This window comes from Columba livia, chromosome 10 (assembly GCF_036013475.1).
Source record: "Columba livia isolate bColLiv1 breed racing homer chromosome 10, bColLiv1.pat.W.v2, whole genome shotgun sequence".
In the NCBI taxonomy this organism is placed as follows: domain Eukaryota; kingdom Metazoa; phylum Chordata; class Aves; order Columbiformes; family Columbidae; genus Columba; species Columba livia.
The window spans coordinates 2,847,306-2,872,612 of NC_088611.1; the positions used below are offsets into that span (position 1 = coordinate 2,847,306).

Sequence of the window (25,307 nt, forward strand, 5' to 3'; positions counted from 1 at the left end):
AAAGAGTCCATCCCACGAGGTGGGGAACTGGACAAGGAACAAGGAATGGACAAGGAACGGACCCTCCAGCAACCGGGACAATCGAGGGAGGAAAAGGTAAAGAAGTCACTGAGAAATGTGTCTGGGAAGCGGCAGTGGTGTTAAGGGGATTTTCTGGCTTTTCAAAATGGTTAATAGATTCAAACCAGTGCCCTGGTAATGCAATTGGTACTAAAATCATCATGCTCCAACTGCACAAATATGCGGATGTTTATATACTAAGAAAATATGTTATATTATGCATTATGAAAAATGTGAATCAATGTAAAAAGACATTTAAATTAACCCCAAACTGGCTATTTTCTTATATATTTAAAACATCTGGTATAGAACAGTGCCATATTCTGCATTTTGTGTATCTTGAAATGTGGACTGTTTTTCACATTTTGACTGAATATCTTTCCGGTAAGCACAGTTCACTCTGGAAAGGGGTTGTTTGGTTTTTTTTCCCCTGCTTATAATATTGCTAAAATTATATGCGGAGACATAACAGGTAAATACTGACAAAACATAGTAAAAGTAAACTAGTTTAATCAAGGTCTTTTTTTCTTAATCTTTCATGTTTCAGAACCAATGTGTCAACTGCTTTCATGTATCACTTTATTAGACAAAATATACACAGCAAACTGATAATGACAATGAAATAAAAATAACAAATCCTTTTTATTAACTGCATTGAGGCCTCAGTACTTAAGTATTGCTGCCAGTCTTTTATTTCTGTGATATTTCTGCTGGGATCTTGTTTGCTTTTCAAATGCATTGTTGAGCTTTCTGTTGATATCTATTCCAGATGTTTTCAAGTTCTGGTAATTTGTTTTCCATATGATACCTACTTAGAGAACCATTTTGCTTGTAGTTATTGCAATTGTATCTGCTAGCTGCATTCCCTTCTGGATGTAACATTTTTCTTCCATCAGGATAGGTTTTCCCACTGCTTCTGCTATTTATTTCAGTATTTCCACAGTAATGTCCAGGTGCATTTAAAGTCTGGCTCATGTGCCCGCAAGAGTTTACAGGTTGAGATTTGGAACTTGCAAGTTGGCTGGTGCGTGAGTCTGTATGAATAGTTTGTTGATTTTAGAAACCTAAATTGAAATTAGATGTCAGTTTTAGAAATAGAATAACATAGGATTTGGTTGTAGCAATCACGCCTAATCTCATCCATAATGCAACAAAGGATTTTAACGTTATCGTAAATTCTATATGCAGTTAATAGGATTTAACCATGCACTTACACACTTTGTTGTACTGTACCCACAGTGTTTTATGTGGTTGTAAAAAATATCTGACTCTCTCCTGATATATTATAAAAAGGAAAATTAGAAAATAGAACTACAATTTGTGTCCAGATCAAAGCACTTCTGTATTCTGAAACATTTTTATCATTCAAATCTGGATCTGAATTCCAGTTTTGCAGTATGAGAACGTCTTCAGTGTCTGCTAATACATTTTTCTTGCTTTCTGGGTCTATGTCTAGTTATTTGCAGCTTCTTCAGTCTCTCATTTTGTGCTTCTTTTTGCTCTGAACTTTGCTTTTTTTTCTTTAGTATGCTGCTTTGTTAGCAGAGCTTCAGTTGCTAGAAAAGTCATTCAAGCATCAGTTCAACCCAATTGTTCTTGGCTATTCTGGCATCTTGCAGAAGGTATTTTCAATGACAGGGTCCACATGAGGCATCTGGCCGTTTATTGAGTAACCAAATTCTGAAAGTGCAGAGCACATTACAGCTTTGAAAATTGGGCAGCATGGCCCTGAATTTATAGGCGCACCTAGCTGCATTTGTAGATGTTTTCCAAACGGATAAATATCAGCTTCGTTGAGGGGCTCTACCTGAAAAACTTGAAGCAGATTTTATATGTGATAGTAATAGAATTTGCATTTGAGGACCTGGTCCCTTGTAGTGCTGGGCCAGGCTTTACTTGGTGAGCCAGGCCATAGTAACTGGTTTAAGAGAAAGCCCAGTGATGAGAGCGAACAAAAACCCAAGAAGCTTTGTGAGATCAGGAGCTCCCGGCATTACTCATGATCTACTGTGTCTACTCATTCTAGGAATTCTGAGTGTGTGAAATTTTTTAATAGCAAAACCAACAAAGACACCGTGTGAGCTGAGTGAGGCCTAGTGAATTCTTTAATTAATTCAGACCCTCCTAGTCTGAAAGTGAAGGGTTTTGGGCAATACTAAAGCATAGCTCTTCAGTTTGCTTTATTCTGCTTTGTTGTAGGTTTGGTGAACGCTTAGAGACAGCCTGTACCATTATTCTTTCAAGAAAAACTGCATGAAAAATTGGAGACAAAAACTTTTCCTCACCACTTGAAGGGAATTTGAGAACTATACATGTAACGCACAGACGGTGATAATTTGTTGTGTTACAGCTGCAGTCATGAGGATTAATAAGATAGAACAGAATATTTTAGATTTTTAATACTATCTAGTATTTAATAAAAACCGTTTTATTCATTTTTTTTTACTTGATAGGAGTGGCTTAGTCATTTTTGCCCTTTTACCAAGCAGAGGAGTTGGTCTGTATGAGGCTTATTAGTAGGTGAGAGTCAAGGTCAAGGGGACTACAGTGGCAGATACAGGAGATGGTGAAATTGTGCTTCGTGTCTTCTAGTGTAAGACAGGTTTTAAAATCATTCCGTTTAAACATTTTGTCTTTGTGTTCATTACTATAGAAGTAATGACAATTGTTTTTTTGAATTAGTGGTACATGATGATACATGATATAAGATTCTGAGTAATACGTCGAAAAATGACATCTTTGGTGTTTCTCCTAATAACCAGAACTTTTAACAGCAGTAAACTCCCCATTGTGAAAACTGGGAAAGGAAACGCTCAAAATCCAGTCCCTTCCTTGCAGAGATTTTAAAATTCTAACCACATGACAAGGTAGAAAAATACATTTCTGATTTTCAGATTCAGTAGTGCAGTAAAGAAGGTGCCAAGTAAAAAAAGATGAGAAAACCTATAGAATCTGAGCAGTGAAGGCTGTAGTGAGGAGAAAAGCAGAGGGAGAAGACCTGAGGCAGCCCCTGCCCTGTCGCTGTCGGGCAGAGGTAGGGGACAGAAAAGATGACGAGGGTTGGAAGTAGGTTCTAGTTCGGGGCCGTGGGCAACCCCCTTCCCTACCTGCTTTGCTTCCCCAGGTGCCCCTCCGTAATAGGTCTGAGGCCCTGGATCTTGAAGAGGAGGTAGATGAGGATGTGGTGCAAGGCCCACCTACTGCTGAGGCCCCAGAGGAAGGCAGGACAATGGAGGAGTTTGCCTCGGTTGATGAGGACTGGGTTAGGTAGCGGTTAGGCAATCTGGACATCCATAAATCCATGGGTCCAGATGGGATGCACCCGCAGGCGCTGAGAGAGCTGGCTGAGGTCATTGCTGGACTGCTCTCCATCATCTTTGCCAAGTCTTGGGAAACAGGAGAGGTGCCTGAGGACTGGAGGAAAGCAAATGTCACTCCAGTCTTCAAAAAGGGCAAGAACGAGGACCCGGGTAACTATGCAATACACCATGTCGCAACAGGGATGAACTGGGACAACAGCAAGGCTCTACACTATCTATGTAGCCATGATTTGGCCAAAAATTAGTCAAAAAATACTTTTTTTTTTTGGTGATATGTCAAGTTCATTAAAACCTGTCATGCTCTTTGGCAGGGTTTATTTAACTTGTACTTCAGAAAGCGGGGTTTGGACTTGTCTGACAATTATTTTGTATTAGTGGTCATCCCTGGTAGTTGTGGACTTTTGTAATCAAACGTGCCAAAAATGATAAAATTATCAAATGGCACATGGCTCTCCCACAAGCAGGTGACACCTGTGCCTGCCTGGTTTTGGTTTCAGGTTCCGACCCTGAGCAGAAAATCTATGGAAGCATCTCGAGGTTGGTTTGGAAGGCTTTGCGGGTTTGAACCAGTTTAGAAGAAAAAGATGTTTTCACCAAACATATTGATGTTATCCATTTTAAAATAAAATTAATTCCATTATCTAGCAAAGATTTATACAGATTCCTATAGATTCTGAAAGTTATTTTTTTTTTTAAATAAGTCCTTTCTTCACACATCCAATTCCCAAAACTTCATCAGGCAGAAATAAATTAGGTGTTATACATTTTTTCAAGTAGAAAAGTTGTGCATTGAGAATGAAGGCAAACTTGCATTTAATTTTGAAAATAATCTAGATATTTAACTTTTTAAATATGTAACACTATTTTTCTTATATGTAAATAATTGTACAGTGTTTGTAGAACAAACAAGATATCAGGTACTGATCAGTTTTTGTAACCACTAAAGAAAACAGTTCATTTCAAGGATTGCAAAACAACCATAAATGGGCTGGATATAGTCAGAAATTGCTTTTCATCTGTGATCAGTCTCCCCTAATGAATTTGGACTTCCTGAAACTCCTCAAATTGAATTTGTATTTGTAACGTTTCTATGAACCTCTCAAACGCTCACAAATAATTGCACTTGGCAATGGATCCTTTGAAAAGGGATTATATTACCTGTTAGAAAAACTTGGCTTGAACTATGCAAAGTTATTGGTGAAATAAGTAATGGTCCTACAGAAGATTTTGTTTTTCAAGAATCTTGGCCTTTTCCTATTTGATCTTGTGATGTTGGTTTTCACTTTTGGCACTTCTCTGCAGCTAATCTTTGTGAAATTAATGGCATCTTCTTGATTAACAGAAGCTTATAAATCACAAAGAAAGTTCTATCCCCACCTTTCAAATTCTTTATTAAATACTGCTTTTAGTTGAGTTGTGCTATATGGTACTGCAAAAAATAACTCATTATCAGCCCTTTTTCTGTTTTAAAGACTGGATGCCTTGTTTCATATTTACCTCACTGCTCTCAAAATAATATATTTGTGCACTGCGATGTGTCAGATTATTTTGCTCCAGGTCTCTGCTTTTTGTAACTCATTATGTGAATAAAACTAAAAGCAGTGAAACAACAGAATGGAGTAAATATACCCACTGTTACTGTGCCATCTTTTAGGACAGGCTGGTGTGGTAGTGGAGGGTTTGAGAAGACTGTCTTTCTTACCACCGGTGAGGACGAAAACTGTTTGCGAGGCATATTCCCCTAATAGATTGGCTTAAAATATACTAGATTAAGTGTTAAAGAAGTTAGTATTAAATCCTTGCAGTATATTTGCCATATTGAAGGCCATATTTTCATCTCTGGGGATTAACAAATTCCATGGCTTAAGCTAAAGGTATTTTGTAAATACACCCCATAAACTACTCAGGGGTTTTTGAGGATGATCCAGCCCGGCCTGTGGGATGCAGAGCCAGTTAGTGATGGCCAACGTGTGGCTTTTCCGTCGCCCGCGGATCCCGGGAGCTCTCTCAGGTACGTGTCTGAGGCCGCAGCTCTGTCATTCTGTGGGCCTGTAGAGACCTGGGCGCCATCCGAAATCCTTCTTCTTCTGCTTTTTCAGTTCGTGTAACTTTCTTTTTTACCACAGTACCATAGCAAAGGTAAAATCTTTCTTCCTTACTGTGAATTCTGAGCGTGCATTTCTTCATCTGGCCCACCTTGATTCTCTGCTGCCAATAGCTTGGTGTGTCTTTTCTCCGCTGAGTTGCATCACCAAGCACTGTGTCCTTAGCAAGGATATTCAGGAATTAAGACACGATTTTTAATATTAAATTGAGAAAGCCTGCACTAATAAAGCAGCATGATGTTTTTTTCCCCCTCGCCTTTCTAATATAACTAAATTCGAATTAATGCTTTCAACTTACTGTATGTTGGCATAACTTACATCATGGATAAATCTCGTATTTCATTCAGTGTTGTGATCTGATATACATCGCCACATGCATGTGCTACACATTATGAATAAAGCTCTAAAAAGCCCCCTTTTATAGCTGTTTATGTTATGTGATTGAGTTCTTGTAGAGAGAAAATTTGCCAGGACTAAAGGTTATTACTGCCTGTTCTGCAACTAATAGTGCCCAGAACTAAAGCAATTAGACCTGACAAAATATGAAGTGCTTAAAAAAAAATGCACTTCTGAAAGTTGGCCTTGTAATGGAACTTGATTTAATACATGCTACTGACATGAAGATTTTAATTAAAAGAAAGAGAGAAAAATAACTGCTCTGCTAAGATGGGAAGTGAAAAGAAATTGTTCTGCAGGTGACCAGAATGGTGGTCATTTTGTAGTGAAATGCAAAAAAAAACCACCCGAGGGGACGGGCTGGATGACAGAGCATGGATGTATTCCGAATTGAACAGTAATGATTAACATCCAATTTTGAAAAATAACCTGTTTTGCCATTGTATTGTTGCCTCCTAGGACACCAGAAATGTTTTTTTCAGTGGATTACCTTGATTACATATAGCGAACCCTGGAGGTTTTGGCCATGAATGGTGGCCATACATCAAGAAGCACTAATTTCTGTGCTTTATTATGTACTTGTCAAAAGGAGAAGGTGAAAAAAATGCTGTAGGATTGTCCAGAAAATTCTCACTCATCGTTCTGCAAGTGAGCCTTAACTCAGACCTTTTAGCCTACACCAGCTGTATCTAAAATACAGATGTGTGAACACCTCATTCTTTTAATTTCTCTGGCCAAGCCCAAAAAGTTTGGGCTGGGTTGGATCATTCTGAGACACTATAAAAGGAAATCTGTTTTGTTTTCTCAGCAAAGTGAAAAACAAAACAAAACAAACCCCTGAAACAAACCAATCCAGAATGCTTAGCTCTGAAAATAACACAGTGAGATTATTTTGCAAGTTTGATTTTTAAATTTTAATTTAAATAAGCTTAATATTAAGATGTTGTATTGAAACAAAAAATAGTATTGAATAAGAATATGTTGGTTAAGGCATTTGACACAGTGTCCCACAGCATCCTCACAGCTAAACTGAGGGAGTGCAGTCTGGACGATCAGGTAGTGAGATGGACTGTGAACCAGCTGAAGGGAAGAAGCCAGAGAGTCGTGGTCAATGGGGCAGAGTCCAGTTGAGGCCTGTATCTAGTGCAGTGCCTCAGGGGGCAGTGCTGGGGCCGGTATTATTCAATATATTAATCAATGATTTGGACGAGGGAATAGAGTGACTGTCAGCAAGTTCGCTGATGAAACCAAGCTGGGAGGAGTGGCTGACACTGGAAGCTGTGCTGCCATCCAGAGACCTGGACAGGCTGGAGAGCTGGGTGGGGAAAAATGTAATGAAATAGAACAAGGACAAGTGTAGAGTCTTGAATCTAGGCAGGAACAACCCCAGGTTCCAGTATAAGTTGGGGAATGACCTGTTGGAGAGCAGTGTAGGGGAAAGGGACCTGGGGGTCCTGGGGACAGCAGGGTGACCATGAGCCAGCACTGGGCCCTTGTGGCCAGGAAGGCAAATGGTACCTGGGGTGGGTTAGAAGGGGGTGGTCAGTAGGTCAGAGAGGTTCTCCTGCCCCTCTGCTCTGCCCTGGGGAGACCACACCTGGAATATTGTGTCCAGTTGTGGCCCCTCAGTTCCAGCAGGACAGGGAACTGCTGGAGAGAGTCCAGCGCAGCCACCAAGATGCTGAAGGGAGTGGAGCATCTCCCGTGTGAGGAAAGGCTGAGGGAGCTGGGGCTCTGGAGCTGGACAAGAGGAGACTGAGGGGGGACTCATTCATGGGGATCAATATGGAAAGGGGGAGTGTCAGGAGGATGGAGCCAGGCTCTTCTGGGTGACAACCAGTGACAGGACAAGGGGAAATGGGTGCAAACTGGAACACAGGAGTTTCCATCTAAAGATGAGAAGAAACTTGTTCCTGGTGAGGGTGGCAGAGCCTGGCCCAGGCTGCCCAGGGAGGTTGTGGAGTCTCCTTCTGTGCAGACATTCCAACCCGCCTGGACACCTTCCTGTGTAACCTCATCTGGGTGTTCCTGCTCCATGGGGGGATTGCACTGCATGAGCTTTCCAGGGCCCTTCCAACCCCTGACATTCTGGGATTCTGTGATTCTGTGTTGGATGTTTGTTGTTGTTGTTTTCTGACAGGATAGAATTCTGGAGGCTTTTAATTTTATTTTTGGCCCAAAGTCTTGCTTGAATTTGGTTATCCTTCTATCCTGCTAAAGATTTGAAAGGATTTTGCGAGCTCCATCTACAATACCAGGAGGATATTCCCCCACTAAAGTGTTCCGTATTGATGTTGGTATTTTTTTAAATTATATTTTACCAGTGCTATTGTTTCATGTGATTCAGTCCTCTGGGATTCAATTTCCAGTCATGAGTCACTGACAAACTGGGGCAGATGCAATATTTCTAATTCTCTGTTTTTTTTCTGTACTGTGAATGAACCAAATGTCTTAGAAATAAATATTAGGCTAAGTCCTTTGCGTTTTACATTCTTCATTAGATGGAAATTTAGCTCAGCTGCATTAAATACAGATGCCGGATAGTTGTACTTATCTACGTAGAAGTCTATTTATTAATTTGCGGATCAAAAGGTTTGTGTGGAAGTGGGATTTTTATGTATCCAGTGAGACACAATTCTATAATTGATTACTGACATTTCAGAAAAAAAACCTCAGGTACTGAATATTTGTGATTGGTCTGTGCATCTTTGAGTCTTTATTGGAAAAAGGACATGGAACTTAATGATAGAAGATTAACCTTATGGTTAATAAATGCTAATAAAGCTATATATGTATACAGTAATACATGCATTACTGAATACTGACCTGGGGATGAAAGTAATGGGCAAAAAAAGCAACTAAAAATGTATGTAGCACTGATGAAAATTTAAAGGAGAGGCAGAAGTCTTAAGAGAAACTGTAAAATGTCCAAATGATTCTTGCAGAAGCTTCTCAAAATGTTCTGTTTTGATGCATTTTGGGATGTTTGGATTTCAGGGTTCTCAGTCAAATATAGCCGTTTAACAACAATTCTAAAGTCACGTATATGCTGTTAAATAATATCGCTGTGAGATGTTACTAGAAAAAGCTTTGTTTACAATACCTGTCACAATTTCCTATGAAGGTTGCCTATGGAATGATGAAAAATCTGGTTTACTGGAAGTGTTTTAAAGTGTTTGATAGACACTTCCAAGTTGTTGGAAGACAGAAAATGATGTGAATTACTTCCCAGGAAGAAGGCCATAGAAAGCCTCAAGGTTTTTTAAATTTAGAATTTTAGCGAAGCATAAAGAGTATAATTATTTTTATTTTGCTGCCTTTTCTAAACTGCATAATACAGTCATTCTTCTAGATCTTAAAGTTGTCATTTTACAGTACAGTACAGGACTGCAGTGGTAACATATTTTCCAAAGGTCAGTTTTCCAATTATAATCCAAAATTTGACATTAATATTTTTTCTTATAGCCATGTTGTAACCGCATTCTGTTAATTTCATAAAGATACCATTTAGCTGAGGTAGGTGGTATTCTGGGCATACGAACAGTCACCTAATGTCAACAGGCAGCAGTAACTGTAACTGTTGACTTCCCATCATTTGCAAGAAAATATTTTCCCCAAAATTATAGCATGTAGAACTAGACAGCATCCAAGTCTCTCACTGGGAAATGACAGAGATTTTTTTATTGCTTTAGACACTCCAGATTACTTTTAAGCCTCATTAGATTTTACAGGCAGCCCCTCGTGCTCTTCAGTTAATATCTGAGATAAGCTTGTTTGCTGAAAGTCCTAAAAATTGAAGCTAGTGGCAATTGTTTCATATTTTTATCTATTTTCTTCACATCTTCCTCACCTAAAACATACCTTCAGATAGAGTCAAAATAGCTAATGTAAATATTGGAATTGGACTAAAATATAGTATTTTACTTCTTTACTCAGTGCCATTTTTCAGATTCCTGTATTTTCTTTACATTGTTTGCAAGAAACTCATTATTTGTGCACTTTGCTATATTTAAATATAAGCTTCTCCGCTAAATGCTCACAACCACCAAGATGCAACATTAGGCACCATAAAAAAAACCCAGAACTGGCTTTGGGGTAAGGAAAGATACCAAAAGCTTTCTTGTTCTCCTTGGCTTATATTTGGGTTTAAAGCACAAGCTATAAGATCCTGCTCATTCACCTTCCCCTAAAGCCAGTGCCCAGGACCTGAACTCAGGTAGGGGCAGTTTTGTTTGGTGATCAAACCAGCAAAACCCACTCGACATCTCTGTGGTCTAGACAAGAGGAGAGTTGATTTTAGACCAGTCAAATATGCACCACATTGCCCTCGCTATAAATATACCAGCAGTTTCTGAAGCCACCACTGAAACGCATTCCAGCTTTGCTTTCTTGCAAGTTTGGGGGGAGTCATTCGAAATTTCAATTTATAATATAGTTCTTAATAAATGACTATAAATTTAGATTTATTATTATAAATTCAAATGAATGAATATTTGCAGCAACAAATATTGAGGAGGGGAGGAGGCGGGTGAGAGCAGCCACCTCTCTCCTCGATGGACATTCCTCGTGTCCTGCTGTCAGTGGCTGAAGAAAATCACCCAAGAGCCTTTCAGTGCTTGGCTTATTTTTCCAGTTTTGAACCACTCTGATATCGGGGAGAAAGAACCAAGAATGGTGAAGGGTGGAGAAAACCTTAGGAATTTCGTCGTTTGGGTCACTCGCAGGTTATTTTGTAAATGTACCACGGAGCCTGCAGGAGAATTTAAGTGTATTTGTTCTCCAAGGAAGACAAATGCCCCCCTGGCCCCTCCACACTCTGTGTCTGAGGGCAGAATTTTAAAAAATGAAATATTTCAAAAGAATTCAGTGCTGTCCTTTTATTTAAATTTTATGTAATTTCTTTTAATAATTTCAATAGATTCCTGAATTCCAGGAGAAATAATTACTTTCTGGTAATTTCACCTGGTACCACCTGATATTTCAGATGTAACTAGTGTGTGACAAGGAAGAAAAACGTCTTTAATCTTGTCCAGTATTTAAGTTGGGTACTAGGATTTTTAAAGAAATATATTTTCAATAGGTATATAACTTAGTGTCTTTACAGTATTTGTTATTTTTAATACATACTCTGACTGTTTTTTTAAACCCTTTTTAAATGAAAAATGACCCGTTTCTCGTTTCCTCATTATATCTTGTATCAATTTGGAGTAATAAAGACTCTGTGTTGAAAATCTGGCCAAACAAAATTACTCCAATGAAATCCTGAGCTCATTGAAATAGATGAAAAAGCTCCAAGTGGAATCACTGCAGTGAGAGCTTCACCTTTTTATCTTTTACATTGTAAAGATTCCTTTTCAAAGCTATACTGAAAACCCAGAGCATTTCAGCTGCCAAAATATTGCTAAAATGTTCTGAAAGCAAGCAGAATCTTACAAAAAAAGCAAACCCTCTTCTGTGTTTCACCTGTAAAAGGCTGGTTTCTTTTCTTGCTAATTAGCAGGGCAGATTGGCGGTGCGATGGATGAGCTGCCGCCTCGCAGCTCCTCTGTCCGGGGCAGGAAGGCTCAGCGGAGCAGGCGTGTGCCGAATGACGCGGTGCTTTTGTAGCATACGGACAAATGTGTTTTGCTTCAAGACCACCAAACTCATTTTCACTTGTGACTTGAACTGCGTTTCAACCCAGGCCTCCCGAAGGAAAGGAGAAAATTAACCCCCTCAGCCCCTGCTCTGCGTCGCGTCAACCACAAACGTACAGATATCGTACGTCTGCCACGAGCAATGAGGTACTCAATACAATACTTAAAGTGAAAAATTGTAGTAAACCCTAAAGTAATGAAATGTCACTTTAACTTTTTATTTTTTCTTCTCAAATAGTTTAATTTCTCGTTTTAAACCTGTGGGTAAGTGCACTTTTTTTTCAAGAAGTACTTAGACAAATAATTACACATTGAAATGTTAAATTCTTGCTACCGATATGCACTTAACAAACTGCTTCTTACTTGTTAACACCTTCTGTGTTGTATTTGGTAATTAAATACGTGATTCAGCAGGCCAAAATCTATTTTCCACCCTAAAGTGCTTTCATTTATCCTACAGCAAAATGAACGTAAGGAAGTAACTAACCTGAAATAGTAATTATTGGAACCAAGTACATCTGGTACAGGAAAGGAGTGTGGAATTCTTTATTCTGTGCAGTGCAAGATAAATCACACACAGAAAAGCAGAAATCATAGATAAATAGATGACTTATTTTAAGAAATAAACAGTGCATTTCATAGTGAAATATTGAATATTACACTTAAAAGCATTTCAGAAAAATAAATTTGAATCAATGCGTGGTGGTTAGAGAAATTTTTAAAGGTAGAAGTCAGTCCTTCTGAACTTTTCACAGTCATGTCATGATTTCATTTAATTTCTGCTAGATATTCAGCTATGGCTTCCAAAAAAATGTTAAGAAAATTTTTACAAAATAAATTACCAAGTGCTTTCTGCATCATTGATTTTCAGTCTTCCGTGGCTGTTAAATGCAGTCCTGGGTAAATAAAGTTGAATAAAGGGGAGGTTTCTTAAGGACCTAATTTTACACTTTCATGCTCATGATTCTATAAGTTTATCTGTGGATCACGACTGAAAAGTTGGCACCTGCATTTTAATTTCAGTTACTTTGTTCATATGATGTTATCTCAGCAGCTGTTACCAGGCGGCTCTGCTGCCTGAGATAATGTAACCATAGCAGCGTTCTAGAGCTGGATTGCTGAAATGCTTTCCATTGCAAGAATTTGTGTGTAACACAGAGTTTATGTGATTCAGTATTTATTGCACACAGGAATTACCTTTTTATCCACTAGGAACAGTGTGGGAGGAAGTAATTACTGCTGTCTTTACATGGGCAGCTTAATGGCTCTAAGCTAAATGAGATCCACATCTTCCTTGATGTCACAAGAAAAGAAAATTGTCCTGGTAGAAGTTCTTGTTCAGTGCTTGCAATTTGACAGTGCTGTTTTTTGTTTGTTAGTTTTAGGTTATAGATACATAACTGTGCATCTGATACCAGTGCTGGCGGTTCTGTGCCCTGATTTCATACTGAGCTGGGATTAAGCAGGCAAGTAAAGGTGGTGGATGTCTGCTGGTGGGAGTGGTGAGCCCTCCTTCGCTATCAAATAAAATCTGGCTGAAAAGAACAGAAATAACAAAAGAGATGCATACGTCTTTTCAACCCTCATCACTTACGCTCTCAAGTTCTTTCACCCATCAGCCCAGCTTATGGTTGCTCTCTGCCCTCGCCATTAACCCTGTAGCCTGGTGGACACTTCTGATGTGACTGTCTCTGTGCTGGGCACTGGTGAGCCTGCATCTCGAATCCTGGGGGCAGTTTTGGGCCCCGCATGCCAAAAGAGGCCTTGAGGTGCCGGAGCGAGTTGAGAGAAGGGAACGGAGCTGGTGAGGGGCTGGAGCACAAGTGTGATGGGAGCGGCTGAGGGACCTGGGGGGTTCAGCTGGAGAACAGGAGCTGAGGGGAGACCTTCTGATCTCTGAACTGCCTGAAAGGAGCTTGGAGCCAGGGGGGTCGGGCTCTGCTCCCCAGGAACAAGCGCCAGGAACAGAGGAAACGGCCTCAAGTTGTGCCAGGGGAGGTTGAGGTTGGATGTGGGGAACAATTTCTTCCCCAAAGGGCTGTGGGGCATTAGAACAGGCTGCCCAGGGCAGTGCTGGAGTCACCAGCCCTGGAGGGTTGGACAGATGGGGAGATGAGGTTCTCATAGACATGGGGTAGTGCCAAACTTTGGTTATGGTTGGACTTGATGATCATGAGGGTCTCTTCCAACCACAATGGTTCTACGGTGTCCCCTCTGTCCTCCGTGTAGACACCATCCATTCAGAAGCCCACTCTGTCCTGCTAGGCAGGGCTCACCTCCTGCTGAGCAAACTTGCCATCCATCTCTGCCACCTTCAAGAGCAATGAGCAATTCCCTGTGATATTAGTCCTGAAAAAGCTTCGTGGTTTCACTGAAAAATTTGGTATGGTGGTGGATTTCAAATTCCTGGCATAAGGCATTGTGGTATCCAGTGCAAAGCATTTGTGGTGAAAATTATCTGAGCATAACTACACATGGAAAGCTAAATATGAGGATAATTTTTTTTCCCCCTCCTCGAAGTTACTGATTTTAAAGATTTGCTATTAGCTCAAAAACGATGCATTGGGGCCTGCAATATTCAGTCACTGCTAAGTGCCAGTGAGCTTACATGGCCCAGAAATTTCCATTGAAAAATGATTTCTCAGGTTCATGAAGATGAAGAATAAGAGAAATTCCTGAGGATGACTTGGTGAGTACTGGTAAAGAGAAATTTCATCATGAAGGTATACTCAGACTAAAGCTTCCAAGAACATTTTTTAGGTCTAACTGTTTATTGAACAGCAGAAAGTAATAATATGGTAAAGACTGGTTTGTTTGAATTTTTTAAGTTCGCTAACTAAAAAGAAAATTACAACATGTTCTGATAGGCTTTGTGAAATCAAGTAATCCACCACCATCAATAATGCTTTTTTAAATGGCAAGGAAACTTAATTTCTCTTCGGGTTTTTCGGTAGACAAGCAAACATCTTCAGGCCATACTCACATGAGTCCAATCTAGAATATTCCTGACCAGCTCAGCACTGCTGCTATAAATGTGACTTCACATTAGCCAGTGTCAGTCTATTAGTTGCTAATTAATCAAACACATACAGTTATTGCCAATCAGGTTGGTTTGCAGCTAGTCACTGCCAAACCAGTTTGTGTGTGTAGCACATTTATGGAAGGATAATAAGCAGAATAATTAAAACAGACAAGGAGACTCTAAAGCAAAATTGCTTATTGGTGGCTGTTGTTCGTTCATGCTGCTTTACCGTACATCATATCACTCGTGAGTTATACAAGGACACTTGTATTTGTATATGCGTTCATGTCTGTAAATTGGTCCCAAATGAAACAACTCTTAAATAGTTATTTTTGTAGTGTTCATTTTTTGGCAAATGTAACAGACATAGCTAAATATTTCCCACGTGTCAGATAATTAGATGTTGTCAGATACTTAGAAAATTTGACTTACAATATTATAATAAATATTATAATAGGTAATATAAATAATACAACAAATTATATTCAAGGTATATAAATATAATAAGAAATAATAAGAAATATATTAGGTAGAGAGATCTTCAATAAATTTAGTTATGAGAGTTAAAACTAATCAAATAATGGAATCTGAAAATGTGAACAGTATGTTTTACTCTTGTACATGGGAAACTTAAAGTTTAGCAACTAATCTAATAAAACCAATTGAAGAAATTGGACACTTCAGCTCATCCCCAAGACCTTCTTTGGGTTATTTCCCCCTGTGTTCTGTTGTGTTCTGCTTGCTAACCTGCAAAGCTAAAGGCAAAGCTTCTGAGCAGGTTCCTGGTGAAGGCTGGAGCACACGATGGTGTCAGTGCAGGGGGGGAAATGCCGATGCTGCGTTGAAAGACGGCTGGAAACTCTGTGTCTTGCTCGCAGGGTGACTTTGGCAGAGACAATGTGGCCAAAGCAGCTGCGCTTTGGTTTGCTTTGTTGGCCTTACAGAGGTTCTGTTAATGGGTTTTGGGCAGATGGTGACACCCGTCACAGGCTGGAGTGTCTGTCACAGCTCCGCTGACAGGTGGGAATCCATGAGCAAACACAGGTGGAAATCACAAACACATTTCTTTGGCTTATTTCTTTCATAATGGTCATTATTTCTATAAAAGCCAAATTACGGACATTCCTTTGGCATTATCTGCTAATAAAGAGTTATTTGGCTGTTCCAAAACACATGATATGTAGTTTGAGGTAAGGGCTGCTGACCTCCTCCCAGAACAGTTCAGGAGAGCAGGTGTCTCTGCAGATTTCAATAGATTTAAATTTTAATCCTTGAATAATGACCCTGCATTTCTTTTAAGTGTTACTACAAATAAGCGTTGTATTGTGTTTCTCCTAGGTGTATGAAAACACATTGAACAGTTTGAAGCAATTTATAACCTGCACTAAATTGAGGATACCTGTGTACCTGTATATAAGAAAGAAAAGATCCTGCAAGGTGAGCATGGGGCACAAGTATGTCTGTAAAAGCATGTTTGTAGTCCATTTATTTCATACTAAATGACATAGCGCATTTAATATAGTTAAATTAATGATGAATATATGATTGCATTGTAATAATTACTAATGAATTAATGAAATTAGTCCCATTGGAAAATAAGAAATACTAAATATTAACAAATAAATAGTAATTATTCCAGTAGCCACAAATTTTAATTGAATGTGTCCATTGAAGGAAATTTTTTCTAGGTGACCGAAACTTTGGTTTTGACTGCTGGGCAAGTTTCTGTTAACTTTGCCAAGAACAGCTAAGCAAATTACTGCCAATGACTTTCTTTGTCGAACAGCAACTTGCAAAGGAGCTTTCAAAGCCTTACTCAAACATTTTCTTCATCCGTTGGCTTGACACTAACAGACGGGAGGATGTCTGTAAGTAATAATTCCCTCACTTGGAAATACATCAGGTTCCACAGACATAAATTTGTGCCCGTTGTTAAAGAGTAAATCATTTGGATTTCCTTCGTGCCTGAAATTGAGCCCTCGATTCCTGTTCTGGAAGTAACCTGGGACGTGGGGGCTGCTCCAGCCGTTCCTGGAGTCACCAGCCACGAGAACAGCACAATCGCAGCCGCTGGGAGCTTTTCAGGGGCTTCACTCAGGTCCTGTCCATCCCCATCTGTTGAAGTCCTGTGAACATCACTAAGCTGCAAAACAGAAATATAAGCCTTGCCATTGCAGGTAGAATTGATTTTATATGTCTAACAATTTCTTCACAAGATATAACAATAATAGACCCAAGTGTCTGGAGTGAGTGTGCATTGTTCAGTGTCATCCTGTGCATTCAGGATGTCCACTTAATTTCAAAGCAAGGAGTTTTAGGTTTCATCAGTGACTTGGATAGTCACTGGTGTCTTTACTGAAGTCAGTTTTCCATGCACTGACATACTCACCAGGTGGTTTCATAGTCTGTAAAATTTCTTCTCCGTGTTCCCTGAGAAATCATGGACTGTTTTGGTGGAAGAGAGGGATCCATTTGGACATGGGAAATCACCTGCCATATCCACCAACATGGTCTGGTGAGCCGACCATAGAATCACCTCAGTTGGAAGAGACCCTCAGGATCATTGAGTCCAACCATAACCTAACTCTGCCACTAAACCATGGCCCTAAGAACCTCATCTAAACACCTTTTAAACCCCTCCAGGGACGGTGACTCCAGCACTGCCCTGGGCAGCCTGTTCCAGTGCCCAACAGCCCTTTCTGGGAAGAATTTTTTCCTAATATCTGATCTAAATGTCCCCTGGTGCAACATGAGGCCATTTCCTCTTGTCCTATCACTTGCTGCTTGGGAGAAGAGACCAACGCCCTCCATGCTCCAGCCTCCTTTCAGGTAGTTGTAGATCTGAAGGAAGCTCAGCGAACTCTGCAGAGCTGCAGTGGTGAGAAAATGGTTTAATCTTACAAAATCATCCCATGAGAATGATTTTCTGGATCTACCAGCTGCTGATAGATTGGGCATTGTGACTTAAAGCTGAAAACATCTGCATTTTACTATTAATTGTTTCAGTCTTTGGAAACCTTGGTGTTTATTTGTTTGTTTTAACTGGGAGAATTATAGGAGTGATTTGTTCTAGTAGCATTTGAAGATGGTTAAACATATTAAATCAGGAATAATTTCTCAATTGATTTAGCGGTAGTCATTCCATTTATCCATAAGACTGTTGCAGAGCAATGGAAATACCACAAAATATATGGCCACTATATGTGTGTCACAGTGTTGAGTAAACCTTATGCGTAGTTTACTTCCAATGAAGATATTTCAAAAATAGCATACAAAGATTAAATCATTTTTTGAAGTTACAAACTTTAGCTGGAATGGTAAATCCTTGACTTGAAAACTCAACAACACCAAAACGCTCCAGTAATCTCCAAGGGAGAGCTAATTACTGCTGAAAATACGTTCTATAAGCAGTGGGGTGAAATGGGTTCATTCTTGGTTTTCATAATCAAGAACAAACAATGAATTGCAGCCAAGTCCCATGGAGCCCAACAGCCTGTGGTGCCTGCAAGCAACCCAAAAATCTTACCTGGAACCCAGAAAGAGCTCCCATGATTGTGTGTTATATTCTGGGACCTACTTCCAGGTCTAAAATATGAAACATCATTTCCACACTCAGAGGGTAAAGACCAGATATCTATATAGAGAAGGTTTTTGAGACAGAGATGGGAGAGAAAAATTGTCCCAGAAGCCAGAGAGTCGTGGTCAATGGGGCAGAGTCCAGTTGAGGCCTGTGTCCAGTGCAGTGCCTCAGGGGGCAGTGCTGGGGCCAGTATTATTCAATATATTCATCAGTGATTTGGATGAGGGAACAAAGTGACTGTCAGCAAGTTTGCTGATGACACCAAGTTGGGAGGAGTGGCTGACACTGGAAGCTGTGCTGCCATCCAGAGACCTGGACAGGCTGGAGAGCTGGGCAGGGAAAAATTTAATGAAATATAACAAGGGCAAGTGTAGAGTCTTGAATCTGGGCAGGAACAGCCCCAGGTTCCAGTATAAGTTGGGGAATGAGCTATTAGAGAGCAGTGTAGGGGAAAGGGACCTGGGGGTCCTGGGGACAGCAGGGTGACCATGAGCCAGCACTGTGCCCTTGTGGCCAGGAAGGCCAATGGTACCTGGGGTGGGTTAGAAGGGGGTGGTCAGTAGGTCAGAGAGGTTCTCCTGCCCCTCTTCTCTGCCCTGGGGAGACCACACCTGGAATATTGTGTCCAGCTGTGGCCCCTCAGTTCCAGCAGGACAGGGAACTGCTGGAGAGAGTCCAGCGCAGCCACCAAGATGCTGAAGGGAGTGGAGCATCTCCCGTGTGAGGAAAGGCTGAGGGAGCTGGGGCTCTGGAGCTGGACAAGAGGACACTGAGGGGTGACTCATTCATGGGGATCAATATGGAAAAGGGGAGTGTCAGGAGGATGGAGCCAGGCTCTTCTCGGTGACAACCAGTGATAGGACAAGGGGTAATGGGTGCAGACTGGAACACAGGAGGTTCCACTGAAATTTGAGAAGAAACTTGTTCGTGGTGAGGGTGTCAGAGCCTGGCCCAGGCTGCCCAGGGAGGTTGTGGAGTCTCCTTCTGTGCAGACATTCCAACCCGCCTGGACACCTTCCTGTGTAACCTCATCTGGGTGTTCCTGCTCCATGGGGGGATTGCACTGGGTGAGCTTTCCAGGTCCCTTCCAACCCCTGACATTCTGAGATTCTGTGATTCTGTGAAGTTACGACAACTTTTATATTTGGAGTTAATATAATCTATGCCTATATTAACATCAGGACTACTTTAGTTAAGCCAGTGAAAATACATACATTTAATTAAAAAAAAAAAAAAAAAAAAAGTTATGAGTGTTATAGGTTTTTGGTAGCTTTTTTAAAAACAAATAAAAAGTCCTTCATCACCCATGCAGCACAGAAAAGACATCGAGGATTGTTTGATTGGCTTTTAGTCACCACCATATGCTTTTTTCCTTAGCAAAGGGCAGTAGGAAATTATTGCATTACACAAGTGGAATTTAAAATGTTGCTGATGTACTTAAGGATGCTCTTTCCTGAGAAGAATCATTATGTATGACCATGCTCTTTAAAAATGTGATTACAACAGTTGAGCAGATGGTAGACACTTGGGGTCAGCTCTAAGGAGATCTATATTTACAGTGTATTAATAATGGTTTAAACTTTCTCATAAATAGATGTTGATTAATTTTAAATCCATTTGTAGAAAACTAGCATTGCCAGACTATTTCCTGAAACCACAATACAAAGTATGATAAACACCATCCGTTAATCCAGACTAATGTACTCCACACGTTAAAAAAATTCACTAAAAGGATTAATGTAATTTTTCAAACATGAAAAAAAACAGATTGTATATTTCGTATGCACTTTATGTGTTGAATTTTTGACAGTCATCTCTTTTCGTTGATAAAATTATGCGTTTTTATCCTTCTCTGTAACATACTTCCAAATAATTTATATTTAATTTTATATTCTGTTTGGGATTTCTTTTGCACTTTGTCACACAGTTATTTCATACCATTGAGTGGAAAACAGATTAATCCAGGCAGGTGAAACAGCGGGAGGAAAATTTAGGAAAAACCCTATGTTAAAGTCAGGCTGACATAATTTTGCTGGAATTAAATAGCATTAAGCAGTGATTCTTAACCTGTGGCACGTTTTGACCCTGTATTTTGGTTTTGGACTGTATAATAGTACAGGGCCTTTCTACAATCCTGACACCTGCTTGGAAGCCCTTAAAAGTTGGGCTGAAATCTTGATCAGTTCATGTCAATAGGAATTTCTTCACCCTTTCAAGGGAGTGAGGCATAGTGTTCATAGGTATCTAAAATATCTAAATATCTAAAATATCTATGCCCATGCACACATAGATACTTAGATTGTTTGTATATGGTATTTAAGTACACATTATGCAGGAGCATGTGCTCAGTGACTTTAAATAACTTTCTGAAATTTAAGAGCAATTAGATTACAAATTCAGCTGACAGCTGATAGCACTTCACAATCCACAAAAAGATCAAAACCAAATTTAGGTTTACAACAGGGTCATTTTATTTTCTTCATAGAAGCTTACTTAAGAGAGATACTTCTCACCATAGCAAATGTTAAGTACTAGAGAATGTATAGGCCCAAAAGAAATCTTTTGATTTTCAACTGATTTTCAATTACTATGAGTTAGTTGTCACAGTCTTGAAATTTTAGAAAGTGACATGTTTTAATATTGGAGCCAGAGGGTGAAGAATTGGTGTTGAGCTTTCAGCTTGACTTGCATCTACAAACTTTTGTGCATTTTTTTTGCATTAAGATGAGGAATTGCAGTAACTCTTTCTTATAGAGTTGCTTTCCTTTTCATTGTGTATCTGTTTTAGAAAGATAAAGTTCAGAAATTGTCCTTAGAGCGGTAAATGTAGGAACAACACATTTTGGCCCGATCTGTTTTGTCGAGGGCCGTAGCATTGAGGCATCTTTACCGAGATCATTTAAGCAGCGAGAAAATTATTCTTATCATGTTTGTTTGAAATCTTGTTTATTGTGGACTGGATTTAATGCTCCAAACTCACATGTGAAGTTTTACCCTATATATGTCGTTCTGCAGAAATAAATAAAACCTAAGAATGAGGGAAAGCTCAGAAAGTATGTAAATCTCATGACATGGTCCAAACAAAGCAGCCACAGGTGCCAAAAAATTCTAAGGCAGACAGAAATATTGAACCTTGTCATTGTGAAGCTATTGCTTTTACTCTGTAAAACATATTAATCCTGATCAACAAAGCACTTAAAGCACATTTTAAAATCCCGTTGAATTTAAGAACACGCTTAATCCAAATTGGGTGGACTTCAGACTATGTTATGTCCTCTTGCTGCACCAGGACAAAGGAGGGATTATGATATTCTTGTGAGGTGACTTCATCTTTCTGCCCATGTCCAGTCTGGTTTTCAGCTCAGCGTGCTTTGACTTTCTACTCTCATCTTTGTCTTCAGTTTCTATGTACTTATGCATGCTCTTTTTTTTTTGGATGGCTGATGTAACTCCTCTGAATTTGGATGCTTTGAAGAAATTGCCATTCTGATGTCCATAACTCCTACTTTTGAAATTCTTTACAAACTGAACAAAATTCTGGCAATCTTCTGGCCGACATACCTCGTAATGTAGTTGTACTTTCTGAAGCATGGTTGTGTAAGCTCTACAAAAGATGTACAATGCCGCAGTATTCAGTCTTATATCTCAAAAGGATTTTTCTCAAACTATCGTCTTTCAGTGTCATTAAGGACGTGTCAGTGCCTTACTCACATGTTGCTGGTGTAATAGCCCTTTCCCTGTACATCTGTTCGTGATCCAGTTGTCCTTTCTCAAAATGTTTTCCTACATCGTTGCCGAAAATTTCCTTCTGGTTTCTGGCCATTGCTCTTTGTCTGCTTTATCTTCTGTGTCTATAACGGAGAATCTTCCAGCTGACCAGCTTCTGGGTCCATGACATCAGAGCAAAAACAAGGACTTCCTGCGTCAGGAAGCTGTTTGGGACAGGCAAAGACGGGTGGTCAGCACTTTCGAGGTACATTTAAGGTCTTCAGAATCCCTTTTGAATCGGGAAGATTTAAATCCTCCTGTCTCACTGTCACGAGACTTGTTCTTTGTATTCAGTCTTTGAAGATTTTCTCTTTATTGGGAGCTAGAAGTGTGAATCGCCTTGCACATCCAGTAAATGCCTTTTGCAATGCCAGCTTTATATATCTCATACATATGAGTTCTTTGTGATATATGCAAGAGAAGGACTGCTTTGGTTGCATTCCCAGTCATGACGTGTGTAAATATGGAGAGTTCCTATTTACCAAATACGTTATTTCCTAATACTCCCAACTTCACTTTTTTCCTTAAGTCTGTGCTTATTTAGCACTGTACATTTTCTTTTCTCTTTTGTTTTTTAAACCCTTGTACGTATAAGTCGCTGGTATAATAATTTTAGGTTACATCTGGGTAAATAAGTTGGAAGTTGATTTTTCAGTCCTTAGGAAACCTAAATGTATTTTACACTTTGTGAGCATATTCATATCCTCTCAAATATTTTCTGAAATATTTAGAACAGTATTAGCAGTTCTTTAAATGCCTTATTTTGAACACTTTCTGAATGCTTTGCATTAAGTGATTCTATTCCTTTTTTTCCCAAACAATTACTAATGACAATGCCGGCCTTTCTGTTTGATTTATCAACTGACACGCTAAAACACATTCCAATACTTTAATTTCCCTGGAATGTTTTGCTGCTCTGTACAGTATCTTCATTACTGCTTGATATTCCTAAGTTCATTACTACATAAACCAGCTATGTTAAAACACTGTGGTTGTATTTTTGGAAGCAAAGAAAATGAGTGTAAGTACATTAGTGAAATACTTCATAATGACCTCTGTTACACTTCTTTCGGATCCATTAAAACTGTTTGGGCACATAAGTGCCGTAATCATAGAATAATAGGCAGCCTGTGGTAGCCCGGGATACACTTGATGCTGAAGAAATTAATTTGCAGGTGCCCTTGAATCTTGATTGCTCATTGCTGATGGTTCTGAGAAGTCCTTGAGTGAAGTATCCATCTGCTGTTCACGTCTGTAACGTAGATGTTTTAGCAGCGCTTAGTACTTGCTCTTGCTCTCTTAATGCAAGATGGTAGCAAGAGCGTGAGAAGTTTCAGCAGTTCGCATCTGCTGCAGTAAAAAGGAAATGCTTGACTTTCTGCCCAGCATTGCTAAATACAGAAACTTGGAAAACAGGAATGTAAAAATACCCTTTCCCTTGAAAATGCTCTGTGATGCTGTTTCCCAGGATACATGGGTTGATTTTTGTTTTTAATAACATGGAGATGAGATTTTTAATTTTTTTTTTTTTTTGTGCTAAAATACCTAAGTGTTAGAATTAATTGTTTAATTTAGTGAGATGTAAATTGTAACTAGAAAGTGTGAAGACTTGGGTAACATCACAGAGATGCAACAATTAAAGAGTGATACAGAGGTGCTTTGATCTTAGCTTGTGTTCCCTAATTTTTTACCTCACAAAAATTTGGTGAACATGTCTTTTAAAAGCTGAATATTATAGATATCCTCAGTCATACCTTATGCTGTTTAATACAGTAAGCAAAAATTGCATTTCCATGGTCTTAGGCCTCATTTCAGCAAAACCCTTCAGTTCCTATTTAATGTAACTTGCATGATAAAATCCTCAGTATATCGAATGAAGAGTAAATTTGAGGGAATGCACAGAGACTTCACTGCATGTCTGGCTCAACTCTGCATTTCAGCTGAAGTTATTAAACTTTACTAGAATATTTCAGTAAAGTTATTGAAATAATTTAATTAATGTTGAACATTTGCGAGTCACACTGTAATTGCAATGTCATGCCACTGGGTAAAGGACAATTGAGAATAACTTGGAACAGTCCGTGAGTGATCCATTCCTGTCTGTGCACCGTTTCTTTGTGGGTTTTGTTTCTTAATCCTGTTTGGAATTATGAGTGTTCTCTAGGTATCTATAGCTTTTTAGAGTTAAACTGCTCAGTCTGCTCTAGAGCTATTGAATATATGTGAGAAATGCATGACTGGACACTGAGTTTGGGGATGGGGTTAGGACAATGGCACAAAGTTGGCACTGGGTTACATAGGGTATTTTTTTTTCCTATATTTGAGTCCCCAAACTAAGTCAGGAAACTTAAAGCATTTAAGCTTTTCTTATTTCTGAAGACCCGAGCTTATATTTTGAACATAAGCTTGTATTTCTGAAGACCTGAGCAAAATATTTTGGTTTGGTTCCTGTTCGTTGTGGGTGTGCTAGAAAACGTCCGATTTTGGTAGAAAGGATCATCTTTGTTGTGAAGGTCTGTAGACAGGAATAGTAACAGTGCGGGGCTGGTAAACCCACAGAGCGTGAGTAGCAGCTCTCCTTGTCTAACGCCTGGCTGTTTGGTGCTACCTTTGTCTTTTGTAGCAAATAACCTTTGGCAGACGAAGTTGGTGGCTACGTGGTCGTATACACACATACTATATATAGCACGGTTCTTTTAGTTGCTCATTAGTAATTTCCTGCATGGTGGATGCAGCATTCGGACAAAACTAAGGCACATAAATCTGCCTCTGGTCACTCGCTTTATTAGGATAGGAAAAATCCTGAGTATGTTGCAGCAGAAATTCAGCCTAATGCAAGTAACAGCTGAAAGTGTTCTTTAAAATCCATGGAGATTTGGCTTTTAGGACAGTTTTGGGGGGAACAGAGCACTGCGCAGTCTGAAAGCAAAGGCAAAGCATATGAGTACCTTCATTGTTGGCCCAGATGGCATGACTTAATTAAATAAAATATCTGTGCTGCTTATGTGTTGATGTCTGACACTAGCCCTGGGCCAGGCTTGCAAATAACTGTGGTTTGCTAACGTGTGGCTTTTCAAACAAAATCTGTATTAGCGCTCATGAAGCGTGAGCAGTAATGTGGCCTGGGCTTGAGGCACAAGTCGGGTACTGAGCGATGAACAGAGAAGGCTTGAAGGAGGAATTCTGCAGCCTTGCAGAGACAGTGCGTTCGGGATGGAATGTACTTACCCTGAAATCCTAGAAACCAGCCTGGTGAAACAAAATTGAGCATCTTTGGTAATTATTTTTAATTTCAGGTACACTAAGACCTTGGTTGCCAGCTGCTCTGTTGCAGTGGGAAGCAGAGGACCCGAAGGAGAAGGGTGGGAAGAAGCTGACCTTGTCTTTCAGCAGCCCCAGAACCAAGGTGGGTGCGTGGGG

The 25,307-nt window shown here is 39.7% G+C and overlaps 1 long non-coding RNA gene across 5 annotated transcripts in view; it reads left to right on the top strand.

The window, feature by feature from the left end:
- The first annotated feature begins 11,268 nt into the window (after positions 1 to 11,268).
- LOC110355718 (uncharacterized) overlaps positions 11,269 to 25,307 on the top strand; it is a 58,778-nt gene continuing 44,739 nt past the window's right edge. For all 5 annotated transcript variants that reach the window (XR_010474999.1, XR_010475002.1, XR_010475000.1 and 2 more), the window contains exons 1-4: positions 11,269 to 11,664; positions 12,897 to 12,983; positions 15,878 to 15,976; positions 25,184 to 25,293. This is a non-coding gene — a long non-coding RNA (uncharacterized LOC110355718). The remainder of the gene's footprint in view (positions 11,665 to 12,896; positions 12,984 to 15,877; positions 15,977 to 25,183; positions 25,294 to 25,307) is intronic.